Here is a 25,830-nt window from a genome sequence, read left to right as displayed (position 1 = left end):
TTTAGAATCACTATCCCACCCCTCTCATTTTTCCCATCATCCCCTGGCACCACCATCAACCCCGTTCACTCAATACATATTATGTCCCTTAAGTCATAAACCACCAAGGCTAATTTAATGTCTCTGCATGGCGGTTTAAGATCAGGTCTATCAAGTCAAGTTGTAAAATAATGGCCTAAAGGAAAGTCCTGATGTGTATTCCCGTAAAAGATATGAATGTCCAGCTGATATATCTGTGGGATGTAAGATTATAGTACACGCATACACATGTAGGTATCCATGACCGGCACAATTACAGCAGTAATCAAGTGCAGTGGGGTGTAACACTGCCCTTCTCATACAATAGTGTAATCTGTTTTTTATGCAGGAGGCACCAATGGCCAATGCTTAATTTTCTCTAATATAGCTACCAGCATGTGTGTGTCATAGTCCCAACCAGTCTGACTAAGCATGCATGCATGCACACACATGCTCACATGCAAACACATGCACAAATGCAGAACATACACTGAACAGCTGTCTTACGGTTTCACACTCCCTCCAGGCTTGTAGACTGATACATGTAAGCAGAATGTAGCCTTACTCAGAAAGCAAACACCATTATCTAGATGTGGAAAGTCTGACGTTTTCACACTCTTAACCTTAATCTTTTAATGTTTCTTTTAAGCATGATGTCAGCATCACTTTCAAGATGTATTACTAACGCTGTCTAAACAATGGATCTGAGGCTTGACACATTTTGTAAGAAACTGTGAGTATGTTTAGGTTAGTTTTTAGGGTTGATAAAACGAATTCTATCCTTCCATCTCACAAACCGAGTTTCACTGTGAGTTTACATTTTGGTGACAAAGAAGGATAAAATTAAAACCTTATGCTACATAAATGTTTACATGCTGCTTTGCAAAAAAAAAGAGTGTTAAGGGTTTTTTTGGTTTTGTTTTTTTTAATTTCTGACAGAAAAGAACACAAATTAGAATTTAGCATCTTGATTTTGCTGGAAGAGAAACTCAAACCTGTCAATCAAACTAAAGTAAATCAAATCCCACATCACCACATGATGTGTGGAATCAAATTTAATCAAGCTTTACAGCACACCGAATGGATTTTTTTTTTCCATAGATCCTTATTAATCTCCCTTAATTAAAAATTTTCTATCATGCATTTGGGTTTTTTACCTTTTTCTTCCATCTACTGTGTAGTCTTTTTGTGTCTGTAAGGCCAACATCCACACCAAAGGTAGGTCACTGCTGGTGAACTGTCTGAAAACTGAAAACTCCTTGTTTGTAGCCCATGCTTTGCTTTCCGTTTCATATCTAGGTCACTATGTAACACACTGGCATAATGCCCACGTCAAAAAACGACTGAGCAGCTGCCACAACTAAATCCAGATGCAGCCAGCTGCCTCAGAGTCGGCTTTTACTTTCCTTGCTGGAGCCTCTTTTACTAGCATTGACTCTAAAATGTCTCAGCTTTGTGAAATGTTCTCTAAGGCTACGTTCACACTGCAGGTCTTAATGCTCAATTCCGATTTTTTTATCAAATCAGATTTTTTTTTTGTCTGCTCGTTCACACTACAAATAAAATGCGACAGCAAACGCACTCTAGTGTGAACGCTCAAAGCGGCCCGCATGCGCAAAACAAGACGTCACACACAACGCGCTCTCTTTAGACCCAGTGAGTGATGGCCCTTAATATAAAGACTTCGGACTTTACGTTTCCCAATTTTTGCTTTAAGTTATTTTGTTATTTACATAATAATGTTGATAACCTAATAATTATCCTTATTGCTGTTTTAGAGAGGAGCGGTGCTTCAAAGGATAGTTGCAGATTTCTGTCAGAATCTGCAGATTATACAATACAAATAAAATGTTCACGTTTCTCCAACGTTGTCTTCCCAACAGTTTCACTGACATCTATACGGGATGGCCAGGAAGCGTTCGCGATGTCTTCTCGGGCGCTTCTCCGGCGCTGATAATTGGCATCTGTCTTGTGCCAGTGACTTAAAAGACGGATTTAATGCGACTTGACCGTTCAAACAGCGGTCGCTTTCTAAAACATCGGATATGTATCGGGTTCAGTACCACATACGAAAGTGACCCAGATCGGATTTGAAAATATCGGATTTGTGCCATTCACACTGTCATACCATGATCGGATATGGGTCGCATAGGGTCAAAAAAATCGGATTTGATGCGCTTTCACCTGCAGTGTGAACGTAGCCTTATTAACTGGAAGAGCAACAAATAAAAATAAGTGAACTGAGGCATCTAAGGAACTGTAAAAAGTTGATATTTTCTTGACTGAGATGTGACCACAACAACAAATCTATATATGTTAAGTATTAGCACTACGCACAGCTAATGTAGCTAACGTTAACTAATGTTGCTTCTTGACTACTCTCTGGGCTATTATATATATATATATATATATATATATATATATATATATATATATATATATATTACTGCTGAATTTCTAATAAAGGAGTTCCTATTGATTTAACTTTTTGTTACTTTTGTAAGACATCAAAACAATCTTGAAAAGTGACACAAACAAGCCAAGGCTATGGTAAACTAGATACTTTAGCCTTTTAGCTAATTTTCCACTCACTGTCCCGAATTGCCAAAACCCAGTGCACTGTTGATAGTTTTTCTAATTTTTCTAATAGCTTTTCACAGGAATATTATAGTCTTTCATTTCATTTTTACCAATTATAATAGATATAACTTCTCAGGCAAGCCCATATGGTGCTAAAATACTCAGTTTTAGCTCCTGTTTCAGAGCACAGACAGATGGTGATTAGATGCGGGGCTGCAATGCACAATATAACATGATATAATAATGTTACTAATGGCATTAGGGATCAAGCAGGAAAAATGTGGTGTTTTGAATTCTAAAACAGTATGATTTTCTTGAATTCATCTTTATAGCTGCACATATTCCTTCAGTATTCTTGCTAATGGTTCTGCTATTAATGATAACTAACAAGCCCACTGAGCTGATACTGCTGTATTCTCTATAGGATAGCTTAAAAGAGCTGATCAAGGGATCAGAGCACCAAGTACACATTAGAATGAATTGATAATTAATTACGTTTGTTTGTCATTGCCATGAATGTACTTGTTGAATTTGGTAGCTGCAGCTGTGGGGGTATCAGATTTCCCCAGAGTGTCCATGTGGTGCAGCCAGGCTGAGAAAAGAGTGAGTGTCTGGTGGCTGAGGCGCAGACAGACCCGGCCTGCTGACCTTTGAGCCAGTTGCTGATTCTGCGGGTGGCGGAATGAGGCCTGTCACCTCAGGGTACAACTGCTCAGAAGTTTTGGGGGGGAGGAAGTTGTCATAAATCCACCAGGGGCCAGATTGGGTGGTCTGTAGGCTCAGCTAAACAGCATTTACATTTGTTTGCAGTCGAAGCTTAATGAACTGAAAGCAATGACAGGAAAAGTACAGAGCATTTTTGTTCATTAAACATAGCTGCTGCGATAGCAAATAGATTGGCAGACTAAAGTCCAGTGGCCTCCAGGGAACTCACTTGAACAAACTGCACACGTTCTCATTTCATTTTTTTCTGTCATTATCTGAAGTTCAATGAACCAATATATTTTATATCAACTCTGGATTTCATTATTAGGGGTTAGTGATGGAAAAACAAATAACACTCAGCTGTGCAGGTTTTTGGAGGTTTTGCCTTTTTCAAGCTCATTGTTTTTGCTTTTACTGCATGGTTGGGTCACAATGTTATCATCAAATCCATTTTTCAGCAGCAACAGGCAGTTATTTTCAGTAAACAAGCTTCTATAAAGCCAAACCCGGCCAAACTACAAGGTGGACAAGTAAGGCTGGAAGCTTGGTGCAGAAGGAGACATTAATCATATGTACAGTTATACAAATCATACAGCACACTGTGTACATCTAGAACATCTGCATTCTATCAAAGTGAAGAAAGACGGTCAGTTTGAGACCACCAAGGCAGCCATTCAATATTGCAGGTTTTGCTCTATTCCCTCCATAAATACCTGTTATTCGGAAAATCAATGTAGTTCATTTGTCTCGTTCTACTCTTAGAATGGTCCCAGCACCAAAATGCTACTTAGCAACTTAAGGGATCAATAGAAAATAAAAGCCTGACAAGGATTTATGGTGGAAGCACCATTTTAAGAATAAATGAGCCACAGGAAGAAAAAAAAATTAAAATGAACCGTGTGCCTTTTGTTCACAGATGTGACCAGTGTATGGGAAATGTATCAGCTGCTGGTGACAATATAATTATATAGTGGCAAGCAAATAATTTATTTTTCTCATATCAGTGGAAACTCTAAGTTGTAATTTCAGATTCTTACCACTGAGATGGCTGAAGTGGCGTTTCTAATTATATGACTTTTATATATATATATACTTTAGCTGATGTAATCTTAATAAACACTGATAAGAAAAGAATCGGTTCTCAGCATCCACAGCAGTTTACGTAAAAAGGCACATTACTGGTGTGGAGTACAGCAAGATTTAGTGCTACTTATTTAGGGTGAGTGGGCTACTATGGTTTATTGCTGATAGAACAGCTGATGACCTCACCTTTTAGGGTGCTATTATTTCTCACAATGGGGGCTAGTAGACAAATATGTGGCTAGAAGCCAAACCTATTAATGGTTTCTGGACATTTTAACTTTTATTGTGCATAAATACTAACCTACTGAGAGTTTTTGTGGTATATGGTTACAGTCCTTTAAAAAACCTGTTAAATCAAATCCCAGGTTGTATTGATGGTCTTGATTTACAAAAAAAAGTAATTCCTTGTTCTATTTGGAAGGTTTTATTGAAAGTTAAAACTTATCCAAGGAAACTTATCTAATTCAGGGTCGCAAAAGGACGGGGAACCCACCCAGCTATCATAGGGTCAGAGTTGAGGTATATCCAGCACAAGTCGTTATTACGGTTTAAGTTAACGCTATAATATTCTTCTTTTCCATACTGAATGTTGCTCTTGACAGTTTAACTTTACATTGAAATATTTCTGAAGAAACAAATGGAGTTTTTATTATTCAGTATTCACCAGATGTTAAACCAACTTTGATAAGCAATGACAGTGGTTGTCGGTTAAAAACACGTATCTATATTTTCCTTCTAAATGTGTTCCACATCACTTGATCAACAGTGAGCCAATTAATCAACTTTCTGAGGTCAAATATTTAGGTCTAAAGAGGGGGTTTTAACTGACATTAGATATATAAAAAAGAAAAGATGTGTCATAATTTCAGCTAATGACATATCTGCTTTTCAAAAATGGATGACCATCAGTTAGAAAAGTTAGAAAAGTATGTAATCGAACTAAAGTTTATGCAGGTTGTCCAACTGTCATGGCTGAGAAATGTGAACCTGAACTGTTTTATCTTAAAGGCCCTGTAAGGTGGAAAAACACAAAGAATTTGAATTAATGCTTTGTCATTTATTTCCTTCAGAACTGCATTTGATGTGCAGTTATCAATTCATACTGCGTCTGCTCCTATCAAATAAAAATTAATTACCCTCCCTGCCTAAGGTAATCTGCTGAGTTTGCACTTCACAGTGCAAACGTGAAAATAAATAAATAAACATATCAAATTTATTGTGGCTCCGGAGGGAACCACCAGGCAAAATCTGAGAATGATTTAAGCGATGTCATTTGAGTCCGTTTAGCAATGAAAAACATCTGGGTGTGTGCAGTTGGGAACGAGTGAGATTACCAGTCCTTTATTAATGCATTTTATTAAATAGTCCCAGAGACACCAGCTACGTGTAGCATTTAAATGTGCTGTTTTTGTATAAGGAACCCAAAGAAACATAATACCATATGGCCAAGCATCGTGCCCAGATGTCATCACAGAAGCGTTCCCCTCCATTTGACTTATGGGTCACAACATCAGCATCTGCGAAATGAATAAATGTATAAATATACTTTATGCACAAAAGTGCGCATCATGTGACATGCGTTGGTGAATGAGACCCAGACATAAATATGCCGGGGATGTTAAGAGGTTGAAGGCTGGACTGTATGTCTCTCTAGCCAGGGGCAGTTTTCAGGCTGGAACAAAATGATGATGATAATATTGTTACAGGTCATCCCTGGAGTTGCGTAAAATATTTCTGTCCTATCTAATGCATTTTTGATTCTCCGGTATCAGCCATGTCCACGGGCTCGTTAGTCACTGGTGCCCGGTTTACTTTATATTGTCAGGCTGTGATGAAATGTGATGAAATGAAAGAAGAGAATATTCACTTTAATTTCACTGACTTTGAAAAGCTGGAGCAATTTTCATGATTTCTTTACTGCTTATGATAAAATAGTCATATTATTCTTTATCAATATTTTACTTCCTTCTGATGATTTTCCATGCTTTTCGCAAAGAGATTAAGATTCACATGCTGCACACATTATTTTAAGATTATTATTCCTTTAGGCTGAGCACATGGACGTTATTGCATTGTGTACTAATGGCCGTGTGGGTGAAATAAAATCCATTCATTAATTCTGACAGTTTAATACAACATATATAACTGCAATGATTCTGGACCGCACTACATTATGTGTGCACCCCATTATCCGAGTATAAAGACGACTTCTTGTCTCCCTCTTTTAGGTTCGGATCTCCTCAGTTTGTCTTCAGTCCCAGAGGAGTTGGGAGATAACTCGGACTGATCAAAGAATTTGAAAGAATCATTCTGTAGTCTGTGGGCCTTTAGCTCCGTGGAGAGTCACAGCCTGATTGGATTTTTCACTTTCAGGAGCAATCCTATGTAATGTCACTGACACCTCACTAAAGCAACACTGTCATAGTGCGTTATCTGGTTCAATATTCTCCTATTGGCACTTTCCTGTCTGTGAAGATTGCGGAGCATACCAAGAAAATGAGACAAGTGATGGAATATTCTCCTTGTTATTTCCAGTTGTTAAGAAAGGAAGGAGAAGAAGGAGGAAAAGAAAAGTGTTTTTTAACCTTGACAGAAATACGAAGTGGCCTTTCTCTGCAGGGAACCAACTGTAACGGCATTTTGATACAGGGAACATTACTGAGAGCCATATAAAACAATTAAATCCACAAATACAACAGCACTTCATCAGTTATCCTCAGAGACTAAGCATGTAGACTCACTGACTCATGGGAGAACTACCTGTTCAGTTAGTTTGTGTATTTGTGCTTAAAGTAGAATATTATACAGTTGACTGCAGGGTCATGAGTAGGGGTGGGTTTTAATAATCGATTCATCGATTAAAATCGATTCTGGCTTGGATGACGTGATATCGATTCATTAAAATCCTGAATCGATTTTTTTATATAAATGTATTTTACCCAAAATTCCAGAATCTCAGGTCACAAAATTTTGACAACCACCAAACATTTAAAACAGTAAATGAGAGCAGGAACACGGCTTCTGCACAAAGACGTAAACACAAAGCTCGAATCAGGGAGATGTCGCCTTTCTTACCCGACGGCACGGACACGGTCGGGGCTGAAAGCCAACAGCTGCTGATTCTGATGTTTCGGCGGGTCCGCGCTTTGTGTTTACGCCCTTTTTGCGCTGATTCTAAAGCTGTTTGTTTTATCTCTCTCCAAACAATATTGACCAAACCAGCAGCAAAAGAAGATCCAAACTAAGCTTCACATAAACATCGTCATGGACTCCCTCTTACTTTTGCTGTTTTGCTTCCACCACAATAAAGTCACACTTCATGCACAGCTCTTTCTCTCTCTTTCTCAGTGTACTTCAAGAACAGTTTCCCGTCTATTCCCGAAATCAGTTTTCTGCATTATTCGCTTGCTTGTTACTCACAAGTGTACCGTTATTTACAGCGCTGTCGGCCGATGTTTTTTTTTCCTTTTACTTACTTCCGAAAAGAAAACCTAATTTCTGCTGTTCAATAGGCTTCTGAACAAATTTAAACTTTTTAAAATTATACAAAATGCAAAACGCTTAGCTGTGTCTCTAATAACACCGCTTTAACTTCAGAGGTGAGGTAATGTTCATAAGTTGATTAATGGTTTTCTTTCGTTTTTGATGTACTGCAGAATATTTTTATAAAATCCCAGGCCAGGAAAATCACCTTCATGTTTTTCTGTGTTTTATCTTCAGCTACTTTGACACAAAGGCATCTGCTGTGATGCTCACACCTTTGATAAAGTCTTGCCAGTGTCAGCTTCCTTTTTATAGATACAAAAATATGGAAATGTACTGATCTGAATTATAATATTTCTGACTGTCTGAGGCAAAATTTCCCAGATTCAAATCGAATTGAATCGAATCGTGGATCGAATCGATTCAGGACCTTGTGAATCGGAATCATCGATTCTAGAAATCAGTGACGATACCCAGCCCTAGTCATGAGTATTTGGACAGTGGCGTAATGGTTGTAATCTTACTTTTGTATGTCTGTGGATTTTAACTTGTAACTGTAATTCAAGGGGTTTAACAAACAACTGCATGAGCTGTTTAGGAATTATAGTCATATTGCTACATAGTCCCTGTTATCAGTGGATCAAACTGGACAATTGATTGACAAGCAGTTTCGTGGCAGGTGGATTGCTCCACCACAAATTAAGCAGATAAAAGCTCTTAAGTCAGTTTGAAGTGTTGAACATGCATTGGCAGCATTTCATGGACCCCTCGATATGAGGTCCAAAGTCGAACCTATCAAAGAGATTGCAAAATCTCTAAGAGCAAAACACCAAAACAATAATCTAGTACATAAAAAAAAAAATTACATTTTTCAGCACAGCAACACCAAAAGGACAAAAAGACCACAAAAGTAAACTAAAGTGGATGATCGCAGAATTATTTCTGTGTTTAAGAAAAACTGCTTCATAACATTTAAGTCAAGGAGGTGCATATCATTTTTAAAGTTAACAATCAAGAGACGGCTTCATAAATAAAAAAATATAGAGGGTTTACAACAAGGTGCAAAGTACATGCTACACTCAAGGACAAGAAGACCAGATTAGACTTTGCCAGAAAGCATATAAAAGAGTTTGTAAAATTAACTTGTGCCAGAATGATGGGAACCTCACAGTGCAAACAGATAATGAATCAAAAGCACACTGCAAAAGCAACTGGAGAACTTCTCAAGGTGAATAAATGGGATAATCTTCGATGGCATGCTTTACAGATATTAAATACATATTTGAATGGAGAGAGATCCACAGCCAGCAACTGAAGGTGCCCACTGTAAAGGCCTAGCAGAGCATTTCAAGAGAGAAAACTCCATGTCCATGGGTTTCATCCACTTAGTAAAAGCAAGCCTTAACTTTCCATAATGATCATAGCATATGTATGTATATATTTCTGCCTTTGTTAATATATATATCTATATATATATATGTAATCTAACTATATATACTATATCATTACATATCTTATAGAAGACTTGGCAAACAATGTCAATAGAGAAACACTTTGGGGTGGAAAATGGACAAACTACCAGATCATCTTTTGTCTCCAAAGCAGATGGTACTGTATATAAGTTGTATTTTTCTCTTTCCTGAATTTATTCACCTGAAATGTACTGCAAGTTTAAAATACTAGATGAAAGCTTTCCTTAAGATTAGTCACAGCAGTCAGTCAATTCTGCTTTTTTTTTTACTTTATCATTTCCCTTCTCAGATGGGATTCTCACTGATCATAATTTATGAATATTTGATCCCTAATGAAAATATTGAATTTTGCAATCTCAGAGGGCAACATCTCTTTGCTGTAGCTATGAGTGCACTTCTTGTGGGTGATTTTAGAATATAGTGAACATGGCTTTTTCATTTCCCAAGGAGCATCACTGAAGCTTATCAATGGAGGACAAAAGTGAGTTTGTTTATATTTTAACCACATCAACAACAAAGTAAGTTCTTCATGTGTGATTGAATGGTATTTTTACTTCATTGTAGCACTGTGCAAAAGTCTTGAGCCACACTTCATTTCTTTATATTTTGCTAAGTGGGAAATGTGCAAACGTACAGGGAAATACAGGATATCAGGCAAAAGCAGACTCTGTACAACTTTAAAGAGCTTTAAACGCTATATTTGATATGACCACTATTATTCTTCAACACAGCCTGAACTCTCTTAGGAAAGCTGTCCTCGAATTTTTTGTGGTAGTTTTCAGGAACAATTCTCACTCAATAGAACCTGTTGCAACAGATTTTCAGTCAAATTCCTATGTAGTCTAGCATTCCTCAGCCTCTTCTCCCAGTTTCCCTTCCTTAATGGATCAACTGAAGGGCCAGATGCAGCTCCAGTGTATTTGTTTTTGCTTTGAACTTCTTTTCCTGTTTCTTAAGGATATTAGATTCTGTTCATCTGCTTTTTTCCTCCACTTGTCCAGTCCCCCCCACACCCCCACCCACATCCCCATACTATGCCAAAAGATGCCAAGCTCTTTGTGAATCGTCTTATTGGTCCTAAAAAAATTCTATTTCTTTGTTGTCAAACTATCTTTGTCCTTTTGTTTTTGAAGATTCAACTAAAGAAATGGGGAAAATGAGTTTTTGGGATGAGCTGCTAGTACAAAAAAAGTGATCAAAGCTACCGTTTAAATTTGTTTCTTTGCTAATTTGTCTGTTATGCGTAGACACAACACTGCTTCTTCCCTTGAGTTAGGAGCATGCAGGCACCAGGCGGGGCCTGGTGCCTGCTGCTCAGTCAGGCCTCTTCCGGGGCGCGGAGGGCCCTCGGGCCTCCGGCCTCTGTGCCTGCGGCTTGGTTCACTCTGGCACAGCTGGCTGCCGGCGGAGCCGACGAGCACGCCGGTGCAGCCCCCTCTGGTTTCTGCCCGGTGGCTACTGGGTGACCCCTCGCCTGGGTATCCTCAGCCCTTCCCATGAAGGTGGCACGGATGCCCCTCCGGTGGTCCTCCTTGGGCTCTTGCACTCTGGGACCTCTGGATGTCTGGGGCCTGGATCTCCTCCATGCCTGCTTCATGCCCTGAGGGACAGGGCTATGGCTCTCTACATCCTCTTGCAGACCATTACATGGGGAAACCATTTGAATACAAGCGCGCTGATCCACACAGGTGTGCACACGGGTGTTCACTGTTCGTAGACTTAAATCACACCTTTCTTGGCTGCTACTTCAAAGCACATTGTGCGCTGTCTGTCCTGCGTGCTGCACAACAACATTCAATATTTAGTATTTACTGCTGTTTACACTTAGGTAGATTAATGCGATGGTGTTGTGTATAGTATGTTGCTTTGTTTTGTTTTGGTTTTTTTGCTTGTTTTCTATTCTTTTTCTCTCAACAGGTGATCCCGGAGATATTTTTTTTTTTCCCCCTTTCTCACTGTCCCTCTCCCCTTCTGTTTTTCTTTTCCTTCCTCTTTCTTTCTCCCTTTCCTATCCCTCACTCATGTCTGTCCCGTCTGTAACAACTGAAAATAAAATAAAATAAATAATAAAAACAAAGGTCGATCAAATGGACCAATACGGCAATGCCATGATGATCCATTTGGCAAAATAAATCCATTGGGTATCCTTGTTGGTCTTCAGACAACAATTCTGACGGCTAAAGAACCAAATGGGACAGGCAAAAAAAAAAAAAAGAGTTAGGAGCATTTTTATGTTTGAATGATTCATTACGGTACAAGGAATGGACTTCGCTTTGGCTAAATTAAGTAGTTGGCCTTTGTTTGAGAAAGGGACTTGCTACATGGAGTCACAGCTAAGACAATGTTAGGTGTAAACATCGAATCACTGAATGTTTCTTAGTGAAACATAACCAAGATTCTGCATACATTTTGTATCATTCACAGATGTGTGATGAACAATGGTTGCTAAGCAATGCCTGATAATGTTCAATGATATATAGAGAACGAGTAATTGACTGAATAGAAGCAGGCGTTTATGCTTATATTATCAGTCATAAAATTTGCTCTATTAAACATCTATATTAAGATGCTGAAATGATGTGAAAAGCACATTTAACAGCTTTATTTTTTATAATATCGTCTCAGCTTCTTGATATTACAAAGAGCAGGCTGGACTCTGGCAATTTCACAAAATGAGCATAATTTCTTATAATGTTATTTTTTCCCCCTAAAAAAAAAGAATCACTTTTTCCAATCCTAATGCGATGTCACAACAGTGCTGCATTTTGCAAAAATTCTGAAAGTGGAGCAGAGTGGTACATAAGTAAGGATAACTGAGGATTTCAGTAATACATTCTATACATATAGTTGAAAGAAAAAGTTTGAAAACCCTAAGGAATTTTCCTGTCTGCCTCGATTAATCATAGTATGCAGTCTGACTTCCATCTATATACGCAACAACCTCCAGATGTTTCCTGTAGCTCTTTGTGAGACTTGAATAATGATTAGGAGAAATTGTGGACCGTTTTTTTTCCTACAAAACTGTATTAGCTCATCAATATTGCTGCGATGTCTTGATTGAACAGCTCTTTAGGTCATGACATTAAATCTCAATTTAAGGTCAAGGTTTAAAGCTCTTCTTCCCGTTTGCTGGTAAGAAGAGCAGTGACAATTTCACACATGCTTGGTGGAGTTAATGGACATTAAAATGTGACTTGGGTCACCAAGACTAATTGCATAGGTAATGTAAACAGTCTCTTCCAAACATTTTTTCACAGAATATTGTTTCAAAAATGCGATGGACCAATGTTTGTTTGTATGTTGTTCTGAGACCAATGGTTTCCATCATGGTATCTTCTCTTAAGACAATTCTCACAGTGAACACATGCACACAACACAAATGTCATTTGACATGACTTTGGGTTTTTCTGTTTGTCTCTTCAAAGACTGGATGTTGTGCTCCTAGAGTGAACTCTGCAGGGTGCTAGCTCCTAGAGAGAGTAACAATACCCCTAATTTTACTACATTTGTAAACAATTTGCCATATTATGGACAAAACCCAGGCCTTTAGAAATAATTTCTAGCTTTCAGCTTCTCTATAATGCTTCACATCTGAGACCGAGTCGTGTTTCCTATTTTCTAGCATGGTGCACTTGCACAGAGCCCCACGTCCACTCCGAGGACAAAATTAGCAATGCTCAGACCCCTGCATGACACCTGTGGAAGTGTCCTGTGAACAAGGCATGGTTTACACCCACCTCACAGTTTCGTCTCTTTAACCCACTCAGGCTGAAATTATGTTTTTGTTGCTAATGCACAAAGGAATACCTGCAGTGGTACTTCTGAGTAAAAAAAACTCATAGAATATGTATGTGGGGTAATCAGGTTGTTAGCTTTTAACTGTTGTAAATCTGCAACGCCTGACTTGAGAGGGTTAATTGGCACACCTGACTCCGAGTAAAGTTTGGAAATGTTTTTACCTCAGAGGATAGTTACTTTGTCTCGTTTGCACAGACAGTAATAACTCACCGTGTTCATTGAAGTGAAAGTGCTCAGACCACATTTTATGGCACACATACATTATTTAAACAGTACAGAAAAACAGAAGTTACAAAGTTTCTCAAGCTGCGGATATATAGATTTTTTTCTTTTTAATTAATTCATGAAACTATTTTGTAATAACGGTTTCTTGTACATTTTGCAGTTTAGCTTCATTTCTCCTATTCTAATGAGACTTTGTGGACTCACAGTAGGCTACAGCTCCTGGACTCAGGAGAAACAGCACAGAACAGCCTGTTCCCAGGTGCAGTCATATCAAGGCTCACACAGGACAGCAATGTTTGAACACCCTAATCCTCAGCCTTCATTCTTCCCAAACTTCAATAGCTGCCGCTGTTGCCACTTCCCCCACAACAACTGCCTCTGTAATGTTTTGCACACAAACTCAAAGAGGGCCCCGACTGGAAGAAAAATTCGTTAGACCTTCAAAGGGGAGCCAAACCTGCTTGATGATAAAACACTGTTTTGACCTATCTCTTTGAAGAGTGTTTCAGTACATGAACTGTACCAAAATCCTGCGCACACAGACTTTGTACAAACTCTCCTGTCCATGCGCAGAAACACGCACACGGCTACATGGCCTTACATACAGAACGACAGAGAGAAGATGGATAGCAGGAGCGAGTATAGTCCATTTTGTGGGAACCCTTCAGATCAATCCAAAAAGGAAAGGGCAGGGTTCTCGCCCCATCAGAATAACAGAGTCCGTTGACCTTTTTAAATGACTGAAAGATACGCTAAGGTAAAGTAAACAGTGGTTTGCTTGCAGCATCATGGCAAGCCGTATTGATCCCGCTTCTCAGAAAAGGTCATGCACATGAGAGGTGATTGTTATTAGATAAGCAAAAAACAGACTGTGAACTTTTCAGTTTTGCACGCACAAAGACAGACAATCCATGTAATTTTGTTAGCTCGGTATTATTTCAGCGCTGGAAGTTTGTTCATGCACAAGCTGTGTTATGTGTGGCGCAGCACTTTAGCTTGGCTTTGGCTGGACATCTGTGCTGAATCAGCAGCAGAGCCGTGTGTGGCAGGTCATTAGCTAACGAGGGCCAGTCTAATGTCTGTTAAATAGCTAATAACTGCAGTCAGAGGGAAGGCAGCCAGAAGGCTTGCCTTGGATGTACTTTCAGCAGTCTCCATGAGAACCTTTTTTAAGTCTGTAATTCTTTATAGTCCCTTTGGTGATCGGGTCAGGGTTTCATAAAATAAAATAAAATAAATAGTTGAGGGGGGTCTGAAAGTTCCTTCTCAAAAAAAAAAAAAAACTGTCAGCATCTCTCATCTATCTATATGGCATCTATCTACCCCCCTGTCTGCTTCTCTCTTTCATCTTGTCTTTTCTTTTCGGAAGTGGAGCTCAAAAACCATAAATAATTCATGAGTGCGAAATTGTTCAATAGGCATGTTAAGGTACCCAGAGTTACGCTGTATCTTCTATTCAGCAGACGCCCTCAGGTCTTGCTCGGTCTTTGTACTAAAATGCAATTGGTGATCCTGTCTCAGGTGTATACGTCGATGCATACTTTTCAGTCATGTGACCTGCACAGTGTCCGGGACGGCAAAAACACAGTTAAAACATACCGGTCAAACACTGGGAACTCCACAGGTTGGGATTTGTGAAAAAATTCCAAGTTTGGGGACTTTCAATGCACAGCTCCCACTACAGGATTTTATTTATTAAAAACTCCAAAATTCCCGCCAGAATTTAACTATGCTTTCATGGCAGTTCTGAACAGACTAAGCGAAAGGTTCACAACTGCCTGAATAAATCTAATAAAAAAACCTAGCATGCAGCGGAAGAAAGCCTCACTTTCCAGTCTGGTTAAGTGTTCTTATAATGGGAAATCAGTGTGTACAAACTCCTTGTATAGAAAGCATCAAGAACTCGGATTCAATTACCTTGGGCTTCTATTACTTATTTTAACTTTTGGCATGCTTATTATGTCAACTATTGCTCCAAAAAGAAGATAGCATGATTTCCAAGTATCTCTCTCTATCACACATCGGTTTGGTACTTGTCCTTATTACTAAATTTTCATTTTCAGACTTTCACTGCCAAAATGATGGCAACTGCATCAACTTGACTGCGAAGCATCTGTTCACAAAGATGCATTAGCTATCACAGATCCTGAGTTTTATTATGTGTTTGACATAAGACACATTGTCACACCACGTGTGAGCAGCTGTCCCCGTCAGCTGGATCTGAGCATAATCTTGATACAAGCCGTGGGAGGGCCACCGTATATCTTCATATATGATTGTGTATTTCAGCAATGTTAAGGATATTGGTTTTCATCATCATATTATGACTCAAAGAACTTCTGCATTTGAAGAGGCCGAATTTCATTATTTTCCAGGCTTTAAAATTCTATTTGTTTTACCAACAAATCAAGAGCTTCAGATTAAAACTGGACTTTAAAAGCGACAAGTCATTTCTGCAACAAGTGTCAAAATGTCAGCAAGTCTTGTATGTGAAGTCATTCTTCGAAGGGCCAGAGGGTGGAAATTGATGTCTCAAAAATAACCCTGAGCACTGCAAGCAGACACATTTCGCCCCATTATATTTAATTGAATGACAGACAGCAAAAAAAGGGCTTTCACTCACAGAGGAGCAGACAGCTGCTTCCACGGCGACAAAGACATTTATGAAAATGGATTGATTTATTCTTTGCGGGTCTTTTTATTCTTTTAAATGTTTACTACATATGGAATATTGATTTAGATGGAACGGGATGTGATAATGAGCCTCTGTGTTGGGCTTCGACTGTGCACATTTGCCTCTTCTCGATTGCTCTGTACCGGGTGAGATCACCAAACTGCCACTAAGACAGATAGAAGCCCATCAAACATTGATGAATGCCACTCTCTGCCTCGTTCTCCACAGCTTTGCATCTCTGGTCTGGCACTGATTTTAATCTCTTGGCCTTGCAGAGGGGACTTAAACACAGAAATGTATCCCAATTAGAACAAACTGAGCAGCTGATTCATATAAAGTGTTATCCTTTTAAAGCAACCCCCCCCCCCCACACACACACACACACACACAGACAGACATACAGAGGAACATATTGCCTTATTATAATAACAGCACAGCTAGGGCTAACTCTCCGTACATATCCTAAGGGCAGAATATTTGCCACAGAAGCACTTTACAATTTTCCTCCTGTGAGTCAGTGAGGAAAGGCAGAACTGATGTCAATCTCACACTGTCAGTTTCAAGCACATAATACACCGTGAGAATACATCTTTCATGTCCCCTGAATGTTTGTAATTCTGGGGAGCAGGAGAAGCGACCATGAAATAGCATTTTGCCTCTGTGGAAATCAAAAACCAACCACAAGTTAATGTAAAAATAACTGAATAACTGTGATGGTTCGCTTAACCCTGCCCCACTTAGCTACTGCTGCCACACCTGTCTAATCCCCGATCTCGCATGCAGAATGATAACGGGAACAGATTTGCCCATGAAACATTTATCAAAAATGGCTGGTTGATTTCAGGCCAGCAGCGGGGAGAATTATTCTTTTTGGCGGGCAGATTCATGATGATTTGCTCTCTAACTCGTTCACTTCCTATCTGCATAAGCAGTGTTAAGCAGTAAGCTGAGTATCACCGGTAAGTCAAGTGAGGCGGCGGTCCCTCGTTTAGCGATGGCCACAAGCTGGAGGGCCCTTCTCTGAGTCTCTCCTTAACTCACTAACTGTACTTAGTCACTCACCAGGTGACTCCTTCAGCACTGGTGTCTCATTAAAGTCTTGTTCAGCAGGCGTATATGCTCAATCCCAATTAGTTTCCAGCTAATCCACTTACAGCACGTCACCACATGTGCCACTGACTCACTGGCCTTCGTTGGGGAGTATAACAGCTTTTAAAGTCTGATGAGACAAAGAGACTTGAAAGACATTCAAAGCTCTTCTTTGGATGCAGGCTGCCGTTTTTGTTCTGTTCTCTGTCAAAGATGATCCCACACTGCTTCAATAATCTTGAGGTTCAAGCTCTGGGGAGGCCAATCCACAACTGATTATGTGTTTTTTTCTATCCAGGTATGCTTTTACTCCATTGGCAGTGTGTTTGGAATTATTAATGAAGTTGTTGCCACACAGATACTTTCCAAATGGTTTTACATAGTGGATCAAAGTCTGACAGTACTCTATATTTATGATTTGATTAATTCTGAAAAGATCTCCAACATCACACATGACAGACCCTCCACAGTGTTTAACAGATGGCTGTACAGACTCACTGTTGTACCTCTCTCTTGATTTAATCTGGACTTACTAATGACACTTTGGAACAAAAACCTTCAAATTTGGATTCATCACCTGTTGCTGCTGATTTTCAGTCCAGTTCTTGTGTAATTATGCATACCTCAGCCTTTTTCGCGGTTTCCCTTGCTTAAGAATAGTTTTTTGACAGCCAACCTTCCATTGAGACCATTTCTGATGAGGCTTGAACTGCCAGTTGATGAGGTCCAGTGTCAAGTCTGTGCTCTACATGAGTCTTTATATTTCTTAACGACATGACTTTCAGATACTGTTTGCCACAGATAGTTTTTTAGGCCTGTCCCATTCCCTCAATGTTCTGACTCTACGACTCCACCTTTCTGATGAGACTTCAGCTGAAGGGCTAGATGCCTCTCTCGGGTCCTGTGTCTGGTCTTTGTGGATTATTTTCCTGTTTCTTAAGGAAAGCATGGAGAACTGTTGCTCAAGGCTGGTTGAATTTAATTACACTAAAGTCTGACTCTTTGGAAGGAAAATACAAATAAATGATAAGTGGATAAATACTTTTGCATTATATTATATATAGGACAAACACAGGCTACTCCAATGTACCCTAGGAAGGTGATAATTGTTTGCTAGCTAGCTGTCTTCTTTCTTTTTCATTACAATTGTAGCTGTGTTTAACAAATGCTAACACTTGCTAAGGTAACAATAGATCTTGGATGCCGACATCAACTTCCAAAATCCCAGCAGGAGCCCGAAAGGCTTCATTCCAAACCGCATGCCACATTCCGGGCATATTTTAGGTGGATGTACCATTCCTAAAATGTCTTTCCCAACTGAATAGTTTGAAAGTGTAAAAGTGACCCACTGTTTCGGATTATATGCAACAAGGAACTGGTGATTCACAGATTTTAGCAACAAAACCTGTAATTACACGTTTAATTTGTACCCGCTGCGAAAAAGGATACGGTCTGAACATGGTGGGTTGCCTGTTTGCCACAGATGTGATTACTCAAAATAGTGTCTGCAAGCATAGACCAGGCACAGATTTTTGGCTCTGACTGTGCCAAGGCATACACACATTATTCCAGCACTTAGTCACACAAATGTTCTCTGTTTGGTACACAAGATGGGAGACACGAGAACGGGAGAAACTTTGGTCGTTATATTGTTAAATATGGTCCTTTTATTTGCTCCCGGTAGTGATTTGACATCCCCCAAAACGTGGGATTATAAAGCAGCATGAGGACAGCATTTCCTAAGATGTATAAATCTGAGACACGATATGGCTCTTATTAGATAAGCAAATGTGTATGTAAATACATAATACATGACTGCCGGTGTCTTGTGGTGCCTAAATGAGTGTAAGCAGTAAGCACTTAATGGTTTTGTTTTATTTGCAATTTTCTGTTTTATGAACACCAGCTTGTTCAAGAGAAAATGGGGGCTGAGTGACAGTAAAAGGCAGCATCATCCTCAGGGGTTCAAAGCACTCCCAATCCTCTGTATCACTGTCTGAAAGCCCTTAGCTACAAATGAACACATAACATTTGGTGTCTGTTGTTTTGAGTGGCTTGTTGACGTGTGAAACTGTCCTCGTGAAGCTGAATATTTCTGACTTGGGCATCTGCTTCTTGCTGATACATACAAACTCCCAACTTTTACAGCAATGAGAAATTATCTGGTCTCCCAGGGCAGGAGATGAGTAATGTGTGTTAACATAAAGCGGAGCCCCGCATCGTTTTAATGTGCAACAGCAACACGAAGACGGAGGTTTCTCTACCAACACGAGCCTCCATTACAAGGCCTTACTAATCCATCCATGCAAATCCATGTCCAAAATGCGCCTTTTGTGTATAATCCCGACACAATTTCTGTGGGATTAGGATTTAGCAAGGAAAGGGGGGCAAAAAAAACTGACTGGTGGAATGCAGTACATCAAAAATATCAGTGAGTTGTGTTCAGTTTGTTTATCCCTCGCTGCTTTTACATGTTACACCACATCAAAGACCTGGCGCCTTGGAGGAGGACGTCTGCTTCAGACGTATTTCGACCAACTTCCGTTTGTTACTGTGCGGCTTGTCTGTGTGATATATAACGTGTGCGCCGCAGAACCCGAGTGGTGTCCTGCATTTACAGATTATTTTACTGACTGTATCGCAAGAGTTTCAGCCCCCGCTCCGCCAATTCACTGCCTTGTTTAGTACCCTTCAAAGATTTTATCTTCAAAGCCATCTGTACTATAGTCGGTCAAAAAGCACACCCAAACTCGGCCTCTCTGCAGGAGAGGAGGTGAGGGGTTTTCAGTTAAAAAAAAAAAAAAAAAAACATCTTTCTGTGCATCTAAATGCAGCTTTGTCTTCAATTCATCACCAAACAATTGATTGTTTTTTGTGATAGACTTAAAGTGACCATTTGATATGGCATTTGCACTTTTTCTTAGTTTTCTGTTATGAATAGCTTTCTTTAAAATCTGCTATTACTGCAGCCAATTAGCTTAGCTTAGCATAAAGGTATGACTGTCTCTCAGCATCCAAATAGCCCCTTTAATGAAAATTAGGTTTTTCTACTTTCCTGTGGTTTTCAAGCTGATGTTACTGATATTTACAGCTGGAGTTTGGAAGCAGACTGATAGTATGACAAAAATGTAAGAAAATATTTTTGAAAGCACTTTTATTCATTCTCTTGTGGTGAGTTGGTAAAGAATATAAAGACTCCTAACCACCTGTAAAACCACAACAGCATTTTTGTTTTTTATACAAAAACCTAGAGCCTATTACTTAAGAAAGATGTAAAGATTCTTGCAAGCTAATTGATGTGTTTTCAGAAAGCCAGACTAGCTCTTAACATCTTTCTGAGGGGTATAATACAAACAGATTAATGGATTTGCTTTTTTGAGTATAAAGTTAGGATTAGCTTTTCATCCAGGTTAAATCATCATGGTGATTCATGCCGAATTTAGCAGGTTATGTTCAGAGTTTCCATTTAAAGCTGGAATCACCACATTTTCACTAATTTCACGTATTATGCTTGTTTTACTTCATGGTACGCTAAATCCTAAAATTAATTGTTTTCTGCAGTATTGTTTGCTTGTTTTATTCGCAAAAGTGTTGCATTTTACTCTAAAATTTTTTGGTTGTTTATGGATTTTTTAACATTTTATTATCCTTTTCTGAAATTGTCTCCAGTTGGAGTTGGTGGCACTCGTAGGGATCATTTTGTGTGAAAAGAGTCGTGTGATGCTTTTTCTGAGTCTGCACAGAGGCTGAAGCAGAAACCCCAGCAAAGCAGAAAAAATTTGATAACTACCAGCATGAAAAGTGTTACCTCTGACTTACCTCAGACAGTTTTCTCGAGCCAGCTAACGTAGTGAAAGCCCAGTTGTGCTGAATTTCATTCATAGTATACTCCTCAGGTCTTTATGCTAAGCTACGCATAATGCTCATGGAAGATTTTCAATGTACATTTCTTCAATTACATCCACAGATATATTATAACAAATTAACATTATTAAGATGTTTAGAATTGTTCTTCATTAAAATAACATATTGTTTTGATATGAAATACAGTTATTTTAAAACTCAGTCTGAATCATAGGAGTGGTTCATTGTGTTCTGTGAGGATTTATAGCAAATCAGTCACATCAGACAGAAGGCAAAACCATCCCAACCCAACCCAAACATCAGCATCGCTCTGGCTTTCAGCTATGTTCTCAGTGCAGATATGGCAGATTGCCTGTTTACAATACACCTGGAATATGATCCACCTGGTGACATCTCAAGGAATGACCATCTTCTTTGGATTATGACCCAGTAGATAATAAAAAGCTGCAAAGTGCAACACAGTCTGAAGTATATAAGCAGGAAAAGTCAGCCTGTTGATTTCCCTAAGGACACGGTACAGCTCTTCCTGGTAGCCATGCATGAGGAAAGAGGCACACTAATCTATTTCACACTTTCCATTTTATTTTTCACTTGCATGTTCTCCTGAAGCAACGACGCCAATAAATAATGCAGTAATGTTAACTCCCCAAACAGGTTGCCCCAGAAATAGCGCAGTGTATTCTTGTGTCATTTTAGGTTATTAAGGAAGCTTCTACAACCAGTGGGCTTTGCTGAGATAATCTCCTGCTTTGCTTGAGGCAGCAGAAGACTTTATTTTCAGACCAAAGCCGTTTGTCTCTCGCTTCTGGGCAAATGTCAATTGTTTATTATTACTATTTCCCCTCATATCTCATGTAGTACTTTTTAAACTCCTTACATCACCATGTAACACAGTAAAGCTTAATAGGGGAGTTGCTGCTCTTTGTGCATTAATAATGCAGTCTCTTGTTGCACAGAAGGGTCATCTTAAGTACACCGGCACCAGCTGTGGGAGGGTCAATGCCTTTACTGGAGAACACTCTGGCAGGATTGATATTGAATTATTCTAATCTGTTTTACAGTTAAGCTGCGCCTCAGGATCCAGATTCTACACCGATTGGGTGGCAAGAGAAACAGATACCTGGGTGCTCTATTGCTGCAGGTGCACTACAAATCATCTGTATCTCTTCCTGATCTCGATCCAGTTTCAAGTTGCAGGGAACCACAGCTTAGGACATTAGTCACAGGAAAAGAAGAAGTAACTCGCTCAGCAAGCTACAGTGCGCCTGCTCCTAGCTCCTCTCTGAGACACGGGGAGAATCTGCGGCAGATTAGTGTGGTTTTAAAAGGAAATGGAGCCTGCAGTGTGCTACTCTGGAGAAAATATGTGAAATTTGGGGAAATCTGTCATAGTGAGGCATTGAGACAGAAGACTGTGTCTTTTATGCCGGTAGGGCACAGGATGCAGAGGCGCGAGTCACTCATCAAGCTTTCATACTGTATGCAGAGTGGCAAAGAAAGAAAGAACAAAAGTGCAGTGTCATTCCTGAAATGCTTTGTGTACTTTAAAGCTAGTACTGTTTTTGGTGTATTTAAACAGATTAGCTTTATTAGGCCGTGTCATTTTTAAGTACTTAAAACTTGATACTTTCACTTTTTATATTTGTGTCATGTTAAAAAAAACCCTCTGCTGTACAGAGCTTTCAGCTACAGAGATAACAACCCTTTAAAATAAACTTCAATCTATAATCTGCTCAGTTTTAAAAGTTAATCCCTTACATTAGCCTACTCATGTGCTTACTTGTGTGGGCTGCGCATAATTTTGTGTGGCTGTTTTTTCAAACACTTGTATGTTTACATTTGCATTTGTCTCCTTTTTTACTTCCCAAGGCTCCTAATACCTGAACAATCGGATTAACTTCCTTGAGGCACAGGTGCGCGTGTCCTTTGCTGCATACTATCTGTACCGTCCAGTTACCCATAACGCCTCGCTCTGCTTATGTTTGCAAAGATGTTTGTGTGTCTGGAGAGGCACAATCCCCTCCCTACATGCCTACTGACTTCCAGTTTATCTAAAAGTCTCTATGTGTTTGTTATTTTGTTAGGGTTAAGGGTTAGAGATCTCCACCAGTGCTAACACTGCATCTATAAGGTCTATAAGGCACGAATACCTGCCCCCAAGCAAGCTGGACTGCAAACAGTTTTGTGAGATCAAAGCAGAGGAACCAGGCCTGGACATCACCTGACCTGAATTCAATTAAAGCTTTACAGGCAGATGAGAGGGGAGGCTAAATGAGCTGGGGCTGTTTCACAACGGTCTCAGACAAAACCGATGGAGAGAGAGAGAGGAAAGACAAGCAGAGGGAAGTCAGATGACACTTGCTCTTTGAGGAGAAATCTCAATCTTTTTTCCTCCATTCTCTCTCTTTCTCTCTGTACACTGGCAGACACACACTAGGCCCATAGGTCTCAATTCAATTCAATTCAATTCAATTCAATTCAATTTTATTTATATAGCGCCAAATCACAACAAATGTCGCCTCAAGGCGCTTCATAGATACAGAGAAAAGCCCAACAATCATATGACCCCCTATGAGCAAGCACTTTGGCGACAGTGGGAAGGAAAAACTCCCTTTTAACAGGAAGAAACCTCCGGCAGAACCAGGCTCAGGGAGGGGCGGCCATCTGCTGCGACCGGTTGGGGTGAGAGAAGGAAGACAGGATAAAAGACATGCTGTGGAAGAGAGACAGAGATTAATAACAGATACGATTCAATACAGAGAGGTCTGTTAACACATAGTGAGTGAGAAAGGTGACTGGAAAGGAAAAACTCAATGCATCATGGGAATCCCCCGGCAGCCTACATCTATTGCAGCATAACTAAGGGAGGATTCAGGGTCACCTGGTCCAGCCCTAACTATATGCTTTAGCAAAAAGGAAAGTTTTAAGCCTAATCTTAAAAGTAGAGATAGTGTCTGTCTCCCGAATCCAAACTGGAAGCTGGTTCCACAGAAGAGGGGCCTGAAAACTGAAGGCTCTCCCTCCCATTCTACTTTTAAATACTCTAGGAACAACAAGTAGGCCTGCAGAGCGGGAGCGAAGTGCTCTAATAGGGTGATATGGTACTACAAGGTCATTAAGATAAGATGGGCCTGATTATTTAAGACCTTGTATGTGAGGAGAAGGATTTTGAATTCAATTCTGGATTTAACAGGAAGCCAATGAAGGGAAGCCAAAACAGGAGAAATATGCTCTCTCTTTCTAGTCCCTGTCAGTACTCTTGCTGCAGCATTTTGGATTAACTGAAGGCTTTTCAGTGAGTTTTTTGGACATCCTGATAATAATGAATTGCAGTAGTCCAGCCTGGAAGTAATAAATGCATGAACTAGTTTTTCAGCGTCACTCTGAGACAGGATATTTCTAATTTTAGAGATGTTGCGCAAATGGAAGAACGCAGTCTTACATATTTGTTTAATATGTGCGTTGAAGGACATATCCTGGTCAAAAATGACTCCAAGGTTCCTCACAGTGTTACTGGAGGCCAAGGTAATGCCATCCAGAGTAAGAATCTGGTTAGATACCATATTTCTAAGCTTTTCAGCGCCGAGTACAATGACCTCAGTTTTATCTGAGTTAAGAAGCAGAAAGTTAGTGGCCATCCAAGTCTTTATGTCTTTAAGACATTCCTGCAGTTTAACTAATTGGTGTGTGTTATCTGGCTTCATGGACAGATAGAGCTGGGTGTCATCTGCATAGCAGTGAAAATGTATGCTATGTCTTCTAATGATGCTGCCTAGGGGAAGCATGTATAATGTAAACAGAATTGGTCCTAGCACTGAACCCTGTGGAACTCCATAATTAACCTCAGTGTGTGAAGAGGACTCTCCATTTACATGCACAAATTGGAGTCTATTAGATAGATATGATACAAACCACTGCAGTGCAATACCTGTAATACCTACAGCATGTTCTAATCGCTCTAATAGGATATTATGGTCAACAGTATCGAATGCTGCACTAAGGTCAAGAAGGACAAGCACAGAGATGAGTCCACTGTCAGAGGCCATAAGAAGATCATTTGTAACCTTCACTAAAGCTGTTTCTGTGCTGTGATGAACTCTGAAACCTGACTGAAACTCTTCAAATAAACCATTCCTCTGCAGATGATCTGTTAGCTGTTTGACAACTACTCTTTCAAGGATTTTTGATATGAAAGGAAGGTTGGAGATTGGCCTATAATTAGCTAAGACTGCTGGGTCTAGAGATGGCTTTTTGAGTAAAGGTTTAACTGCAGCCACCTTGAAGGCCTGTGGTACATAGCCGATTATTAGAGATAGGTTGATCATATATAAGATCGAAGAATTAATCAATGGCAGGACTTCTTTGAGCAGTTTTGTAGGAATGGGGTCTAAAAGACACGTTGATGGTTTGGAGGAAGTAATTATTGAAGTTAACTCAAAAAGATCGATTGGAGAAAAAGAGTCTAACTTAACATCAATGGTACTAAGAGTAACTGTAGATAATATTACATCTGTGGGATGATTATTGGTAATTTTTTCTCTAATGATAAAAATTTTATTTGTGAAGAAGTTCATGAAGTCATTACTAGTTAACGTTAAAGGGATGGTTGGCTCAAAAGAGCTCTGACTTTTTGTCAGCCTGGCTACAGTGCTGAAGAGAAACCTGGGGTTGTTCTTATTTTCTTCAATCAGTGATGAGTAGTAAGCTGTTCTGGCTTTGCGGAGGGCTTTCTTATAAAGCAACAAACTATTTCTCCAGGCTAAATGATGATCCTCTAAATTTGTGACACGCCATTTCCTCTCCAGATTACGAGTCATCTGCTTTAGGGTACGTGTTTGA

The sequence above is a fragment of the Neolamprologus brichardi genome, chromosome 6, assembly GCF_056152115.1.
Source record: "Neolamprologus brichardi isolate AB-2024 chromosome 6, ASM5615211v1, whole genome shotgun sequence".
Taxonomy (NCBI): Eukaryota; Metazoa; Chordata; class Actinopteri; order Cichliformes; family Cichlidae; genus Neolamprologus; species Neolamprologus brichardi.
Note: the sequence above shows the minus strand (reverse complement) of the source record.